The following is an 8,725-nucleotide window of genomic DNA, read 5'->3' on the forward strand; positions in this document are numbered from 1 at the left end:
GTAAGAAAGTAGTAGTTGGTTTTTTATGAATTCATTTTAAAGAAAAGTTTAGTAAATTTTTAGTTATCTCATTTAATTAACAAAAATAATCGTCTTAAAAAAGAAAGGCAAACAAACATTAAAAAAAAAAAAAAATCGTTCTCATGAGTTAACTTGCTTGTGCAGTTGTGCCAAAGGTCAAAAAGGACCAAAAGTATCCACCTACGCCACTAAACAATAATATTTTCAATAAAAGAATAATAGGATAGATGAGAATAATATTAAAAAAAAAAAGTACTGATAAGGGTGTAGTTAAAATTAAATTTAGAGGTGTACTTGCACTTTTAAATTGAATTATGCTAGATAGCACAATTTTGTATCACAATTCACCATATGACAAGTTATGATTAGTAAAGGTATGTCAATGGGTCATGTGAAAACGCGCCCTTGCCAATTACAACTCACCATATAACGAGTTGTGACACAAAATTATACAAAAAATTGGGTCACTAGCATAATTCTTTTAAATTTGTTTACAGATATTTTTTGAAAGGAATTTGTTTACACATTTCAAATGTCAATATTTTCAGCTTTACTCTTTACGTGTGGTGTCAGACACAAAATAAAATTATGAGAACCACACAAAATAAAAGGAAAAAGAATAAGCTAGCTAGACTCTTAGTCAAAGGACAAGACCTTCTTAGTTCTCAGCCACTCAATGTATACTGAAGGAAAAAAAAGAAAAAAAGTAAAGGAAAATGGAAGGTGGGTCCGCTGCTACTTCGAATGAAAATGAAGACAGCACAGAGAAAGGTTTGGATCTTCCACTGAATCGCCATGGAAACTTGAAAAGTGCTTCCAGTGATTAAAGCCTCAAGGACATTCTTCTCCAAATTAAGTCTTCCAAAACCCCTGTAAGCACTCAATGATGTTTTTTATTTTCTGGGTTTTTTGTTTTCAAAATTATATTTGCTTGTTTAGTTTTCATGTTTTGATTAGCTTTAGTGGCAATGGCAAAGGATAGTCCCGGTTGATTGTTTTATTTTTCAGATCTTTACCATAAAACAACTGTGTTTTTCCTATCAAAAAAAAAAAAAAAAAATGTTGCATTTTGGTGTTTTAAGCAAACCGGCCAATAACCGGTTCAATCATACCTGATTCAATTTTTAAGGTTAAACCGGCCGGTTCTCAGTTATTCATTGTGCTTATTGAATTTTTTGAAGAAAATAGAAAAAGTAGCGTGTGCTGAAATTTTTTTGATTTCTTTTTGGGCGGTGCCCAATTTTCAGGCGGGTTCTAAATTTTTTTCATTATTTGTTATTTGTGTAAACTGTTACTCTCTCTTTCTCCTCCCACAGACTGACCCACGTCTCTCAGCCTCCCAAAAAGACCGGTAAGCTCTCTCTCTCATCGATCCTTTCTCTCTTTCTTTAACCTTGTTAAACTTGGTGACTTTGTGGATTATTTATTATTATTATTTTCCCTCTTAAACCCTAAATCCCCAATCTCACACTCTCTCCCATAATCGTTTTTTTTAGAATCGTTTTTTTTAAGAAGTGAAATAGAATCATTTTTTTTTTTTTTAAATTTTGTCAGCATTGTGTTTTTAAGACTGAGGCTTTCTTGTATGTGTTTGTTACATCGTTCAATTGGCAGTGGGTAACGTAGGTTTCTTGTCTAGTGGGGTTGAATTGGGGTGAATTTGCATTGGTTGGTTTTAGAGTCCATCTATTGCTCTTTATGCTTTCAAGTTCAAGCATGCCTTTGAGTTAGAATGTAATGTAATCTCTCTGAATTTATGTCTTCAATAAAACTTATTAAACTCCGGGCTACGTTGTATTAGTATAAGATAATTCTCACTTCTGAGCTCTGAGACTTTTGAGTTGTACTGTACCCATAGTTTGAAGAATGATTTAAATTTAGTTTGTGTTAAATATCATGGTTCTACCTAGTTTGTTGGTACCTAGTATGATCTTTCCTTCTTGTCATGAGCTAAGTTATTAACGAATTCATTCATAAAAAACTAAAAACGGACAGAAATAAAGTTTCTCTTCCTTTATATAACTGCACCATCAAGGGCTCACAATGAGACTGCCCCTTAAATACTTCCACACTTTTGTTTTATTTAGGATCAGTGGCTATAGAAAATATCTGAAACTTGGTCTAGAGTTAGAAATTGCTATTAAATATTTGTCACTTTAACTGATTTGTCAAGTTTCATGGAAGTGGTAGTTTGTGTTCTACTTTAGCTTATTGTCCATTTTTCATGGCATTGTGGCATTTGTTATTGCAAGGGATTGTTCTAATTGCTCTCTGTCATAATTTTCAGCTTCTGAGTGGGTCAAGGGGAAGCAATTGGAAGAAGTTGTGACCATTAAAAACACGTGAGTTTTGTCAATATATGATATTTGTTGCTCAGATCATCTTGTCTATGAATATATGCTTGTTTATCCACCCAATTTCTTGGCTTAGCTACTACCTATATGTGGTTTGCTTGTTTGTTCTTATGCTTGAAATGTTTGTGTTTTGGGTTCTTTAGTGTGTATTTTTTCTGTCTAACAGCCACCTTAAAAAGTGGTGCAAGGTGATAGCTTGGGTATATGTGATTTGCTTCATGTTTCTGATGGCTGAATGCTATTTGTGTTTTAGGTTCTCTCATTTGTTGTTTCTTTGGCCAAGAAATTGGGTATAAAAATGGTGCAAGGTGAATACTGAAATTGGATAAAAAAATCTAGTAATGAATTTTTTATTAGATCTTTATTTAGGTGTGATGTATCATGTGGTGTAGGAAATGTAAGTAAATGGGGATTATGAGTTGTGGAGTAAAATGATATGCATGAAACCAGTTTGCATTTTTGAGGAACCATTGCTTTTGATACTAAGGTTCTTTTTGTTTATGGTGGTGGCTAAGTTTTTTGTTTATTGTGATGGTTGGGTTTTTTGTTTATGACAGTCGCCGAGTTTTTGTGTTAATGGTGGTGGCTCTGTTTTTTGTTTAATGGTGGTGGCTCTGTTTTTTGTTTAATGGTGGTGGTGAGTTTTTTATTTATGGTAGTGGCTAGGTTTTTGTGTTAATGCTGGTGGTTGTACTTTTTGTTTAATGATGGTGGTTGTGTTTTTTGTTTAATAGAGGTGGTGGGTTTTTTTGTTTATAGTGGTGGTTGAGTTTTTTGTTTATTGTGATGGCTTGGTTTTTTGTTTATGGTAGTGGTTGAGTTTTTGTGTTAATGGTGGTGGCTGTGTTTTTTGTTTAATGGTGGTGGTGAGTTTTTTGTTTATGGTGGTGGTTGTGGTTTTTGTTTAACGGTGGTGGCTAGTTTTATTTATTTATTTTAATAGTGTTGGCTAGATTTTTTATTCGTTGTGGTGATTGGATTTGTGATTATGATGGTGGCTGGGTTTTTGCTTTGGATTTCACTTTATTTGTTTTGTTTTAAATTTGGATTTTTTTGCACTCTTTATGATTTCTCCATGGTTTGTAATGTGGGTTTGGTTTTTATTTGATGAGAATGTTGTGGGTCTTCTTTCTCTGATAGTTTGGCTTCATATGATGTTGCATTGTGATTATTTTGTCTAGTTTGTTATCTTATCAGGGATATAGGTTTGCAGTTTAGTTTGTTATTGATATATTTTCCTTTATACTTGTGCAGATATGGGATTGGTGGCAAAAAGATAGCTTTTGTGGGACTACTTGAACTCAAATAATTTTCTGTAAAGTTTGGAAGCTAAGACATTATTTGTATATAAATAGTTGTAATTACTTTGTGAACATCTTTATTGCATTTTTAGATTGTATGGATGTTTTTTCTTATGGATTTGCTTAGAAATGAATGGATGTTTTTTTAATGATGGATTTTGTTAGAAATGAACAGGTTAATGTAATGGCAAGTAAATGTAAAGAATATTAATAAAAAAATAAAATTGGTGACGATAATTTTCATTGCCATATCTGACTATAAGCAGAAATTGGTGACGAAATAATTCGTCATTTGATCTAAAAAAAAAAAAAAAAAACAATCGGTGACGTAAAACTTCGTCACCTAATCTATTGAAATTGGAAAAAAAAATACATTTGGTGACAAAATATTTCGTCATTGAAAATAAGGTTTAGTGACGAAAATATTAGGTGACGAAAAATTTTTGTCACCTACCATTTTTTATTGGTGACGAAAAAATTTCGTCACTTATCATTTTTTTATTGGTGACGAAACATTATTGTCACCAATACATTCTGTGATGGAGCTAAGGTGACGAATGCTGTTTCGTCACCATTTCGTCACCATATGTATTCGGTGACGAAATTAGAACATATTGTGACGAAAGGTTTCGTCACCATAGTCCACTTTTGTTGTAGTGTACCATCACATTGACAAGGCTGTTCATAACAAGTAACTACTTGGTAACTGTTCTACCATGTTGGCATGTTGCTACTTGCTACCACCTATTTTATACTTGTGCACTATATGTGAACATGTTTAATATTTAACACACCACAGGCCGTGTAAACACATCGAACTGTTCAAGTAAACTGGCTAGAACTCAGCATTGTTCCCATGCACACCAAGTGGAAGGTGCCACCACGTTCAATCACCCATCTTGAAAATCAAGGGTCTAACATAAAAAGACATGTGAGAGATATAACTTATAAGAGTCTTGTAAAATAAAACTCCCCAAATTAAGTTCCTTCAAAATGTATATAGAAAAATGTCTGATAATCGGGCAAGATTGTATTAAATTTCATTAGCTTTTTTTTTTTTTTTTTTTTTTTGGTAAACAAAAAATGGGTAGAGGGGCGACAATGTAGCTTCCTTACTTGGACATAACTATAATAACATCCTATCCGCTCCTAGGCAAGACTCCATACTCCCGGTCTGTGTGAGGAACTCATTTATTTTTTAAGTCAACTATTTGGGATGGAATTGGGATATAAAGAGCACCAATACACAGTTAATTGTTGAGGTTCGAACCCAAGTCCTGAGACTTGTTGGCCCAGTATCCTACAAACTAAACCACCCGAATGTTGTATTGTATTAAATTTCAATTTTTTTTTCTTTTTTTCTTTTTTTGGTAAACAAAAAATAGTTTTTCTTACTTTGAAGGAAACTACATTAATTTCTTTTACCTGTTTGAAACTCTTTCTAGATTTTTAAACAAATGAATGGTCACATGAGGATGTACCTTTTTTTTTAATTTATCAATAATCTAACTTTACTTCTTTCTCTTTTATCCCCCACCCAGCCCCCCCCACCCCCAAAAAAAAAAAAAAAAAATCGTTACTTCTTTTTGGCTTCTATAAGGACTTACAGTTACAGCTTACAGGCTACATGGTTGATGGTTGATGGTTGTGCGTTTAATAATTTCGTTTCATATTGGTGAGAACGACAGTAAGAGCCAACAACACTAAAAACAAAAGCCCCAATCGAATCAAGGCACAGAATTGGCCTAAGCTTGATGGATACTGAAGAACCGAATACCAAATATATATATTCATCATGGACGTGCTTTACAGTCATATAATCTAGCCTTCTAGTCCTTTACTCCTTTTTAGGATATGAGGGATGGATATCTAGGGCTAGGGGTGTGCAGAAAACCCACCGACCCGCCAAACCCGACCCGACCCACCGGGTTGGGTCGGTTTTTAAGGCTTGGTGGGTTGGATTGGGTTACAAAAAAAAAAAAAAAAAAAATTTATGGCGGGTTGGGTTGGGTTTGGGTCATAAAATTACAAACCCGCCAAACCCAACCCGACCCACCCATATTTAATATATATTTAAAATATATTTTTATATTTAATAATTTTTTTTAAATCAATTGTAGGGCACTTATATATATATATATATATATTTAAATATATATTATATATTTAATAATTAAAAAAAAACAGTTGTAGAGCAGCATTTCCTTAGTTTCTCCTACTAATACTAATTTATATATATATATAAAATATATTATATAATTAATAAATTTTTTTAAATAGCCAGTTCTTCCTATCCTATATAAAAGCCAATTAGTTCACACAAATCCTAATAAATTACTATTGTTGTTTAGTCATTAATGTTGTTTGCCTTTAAAGCGTTACATTGATACTAATCTTTAGGTTTTTTTAATATTTTAATTTTTTTTCTACTCAATTTAATAATAATAAAAAAAATTCAAACCCATGGGTTCAACCCGACCCATGTGGGTTGGGTTGGATTGGGTTAGACTTATGTGATGGGTTGGGTTGGGTTGGGTTTTTTTTGACCCACCATGGTGGGTTGGATCTGTTGGTGCAAACACAATAATAATGGAAATAACACAATGAGAAACTGAATAGTACTTCTGAATATTATTAATTCAATGAGAAAAATTACACAACACTATTTGGACTGAGGCGCGGCACTCGCTCTCTTTAAGGAGATTCAAGCCCTTGGTTGGCTAAACTTTGTAACCGGTGCAGACCTTCTCTGACTTGTCTCCCCCAGGATACAACAGCCCAACAAATGTTGTATGGCTAGAACAACTTCTGCACAAAGTGTTCAAGCCCAAAGCTCCACCAGAAGAACACCTTTCTTTGGCCCGAAATTTCTTAAGTATTTAGGAATATTATAGAATTCACTCTCTCACACAATACACTTTGCTTTTAACTATTTTCTTCATTCACTCTTGATATGAGATTAGTCCATAGCATAGTCGTATATATAGTCTTCCAACCCTTCACATAACCTACATGTTATTTATTAATTTAGAAAACTTCTCTTAATTTATTTAATCTAGCTTACATACAAGTAACTCTTTCTTTAACAACTCTTTCTTTAACAACTTTTATTATAACTCATCTCTTTATTCATCTTCAGTTATTTTGAGTTTTAACATATTTAATTTAAAATGTACTAACATAACATATTTAATTTAAAATGTACTAACATTCCCCCACTCATTTTAATATTAAATTTGGAAAATGAGAGATTACCGGGCAAAGAGGGATTATTATGCATCATGAAGGTGTGCTCTGCATTGAACCTTCACTTAGTGAAACAACAATCTCTACTCCAGAGTCAGTAGTGGTCTCCGACTTGAACTATGACTGCTTAAGGGAAATAAAGTATTGATGCTCACACATAATGATCCAGGTGTTGACATGAGCTTTTATAGCTAGCACTTTACGGCCGTGTGCTGATCCCAGTTTCATGAGTGTATTTGAGATTAAGTCCAAATCTCATAGAGAGCGGCCCCACCCCCACACTCACATAGGTGAAATTTTGTCAAGGGTGCTCCTGTAATTTTGACACCCCACTCATACGAGCTACAAATTTCATTAAGAGTTTTTTACTCAACCTCTCCACATTACAGGATAAATGCACTTACATCATAGGGATGAACAATTAAAAATTATTTACAGAATAAATAATTAAAAAAATGAATAGTGCATTTCTTACGACCATCGTATGATTCGTTTTTCCCATTGAACCCAATTCTCAGGATCTCTGGTCCTTAGGTTGGGTATCCTCATACATGGCTCATGATTCTATGGACTTTAGTCCCATCCCCCTCGATGTATTCCAGACTCTATCTTTTGCCAAGGCCTTGGTAAATGGATCTGCAAGATTATCATTAGATTTAATATAATCCACAGTTATGATGCCACTACTCAAATAAGATCGCACGGTACTGTGCTTTCTTCTTATAGGTCTGGATTTACCGTTGTAGTAACGGTTTTTAACTCTACCAATTGCGGCAGTGCTATCACAATGAATTAATATAGGTGGAATTGGCTTTTCCCAAAGTGGAATTTCATATAACAAATCTCTAAGCCAATTTGCCTCTTCACTAGCTGAAGCTAATGCTATTAATTCAGCTTCCATTGTTGAATTAGCAATTATTGTTTGCTTTTAGATTTCCAACAAATAGCACCACTACCTAAGGTAAAAATATAACCAGTGGTAGAGAGAGAATCACCTGACAAAGTATTCCAATCGGCATCACTAAAAGCTTCAATCACAGCAGGGTACTTTTTATAAAATAAGCCATAGTTTTTGGTACCAATTAAATATTTCATAACTCGCTCAATAGCTAGCCAATGATCTTTACTAGGTTTGCTAGTAAATCTGCTAAGCACTCCTACTGCATATGCAATGTCAGGTCTAGTACAATCAGTAGCATAACGCAAACTACCAATGATACTAGCATAATCCTTTTGATTAAAAATCTCATCATCATTATTCACAGGAAATAAATGAATACTAGAATCAAAAGGAGTAGCTACACTTTTGTGATCATGAAAATTATATTTTCTCAACATAATGTGATTGATCAAGATATATTCCATCACATGTTTTTGTAATTTTCATACCCAAAATAAAATTAGCCTCACCAAGATCTTTCATATCAAAATGGCTTTTAAGCATATTTTTTGTCTCATTTATAACATGCATATTTGAGCCAAAAATCAACATATCATCCACATAGAGGCTAATAATAACATGTAGATTATTCCATGATTTAGAATAAATACATTTATCACATTCATTTGATTTATAACCATTCTCAATCATGCAGGAATCAAACTTTTCATGCCACTGCTTAGGTGCTTGTTTTAAGCCATATAGGGATTTAGTTAGCTTACATACCTTGCTTTCTTGTCCAGGCTCTACAAAGCCTTCAGGTTGGTCCATATAAATCTCTTCCTCTAGGTCCCCATTTAGAAAAGCAGTTTTTACATCCATTTGATGAATTTTCAAATCAAAAATTGCAGCAATAGCAATTA

At 33.4% G+C, this 8,725-nt stretch overlaps 1 long non-coding RNA gene across 1 annotated transcript; it reads left to right on the forward strand.

The window, feature by feature from the left end:
* The first annotated feature begins 695 nt into the window (after window positions 1–695).
* LOC115951098 lies at window positions 696–3,862 on the forward strand. The gene is made up of 3 exons (XR_004083245.1): window positions 696–893; window positions 2,309–2,363; window positions 3,630–3,862. It is a non-coding gene; the product is annotated as an uncharacterized LOC115951098 (long non-coding RNA).
* Window positions 3,863–8,725: the final 4,863 nt, after the last annotated feature.

The sequence above is a fragment of the Quercus lobata genome, chromosome 1 (assembly GCF_001633185.2).
Source record: "Quercus lobata isolate SW786 chromosome 1, ValleyOak3.0 Primary Assembly, whole genome shotgun sequence".
NCBI classification, from domain to species: domain Eukaryota; kingdom Viridiplantae; phylum Streptophyta; class Magnoliopsida; order Fagales; family Fagaceae; genus Quercus; species Quercus lobata.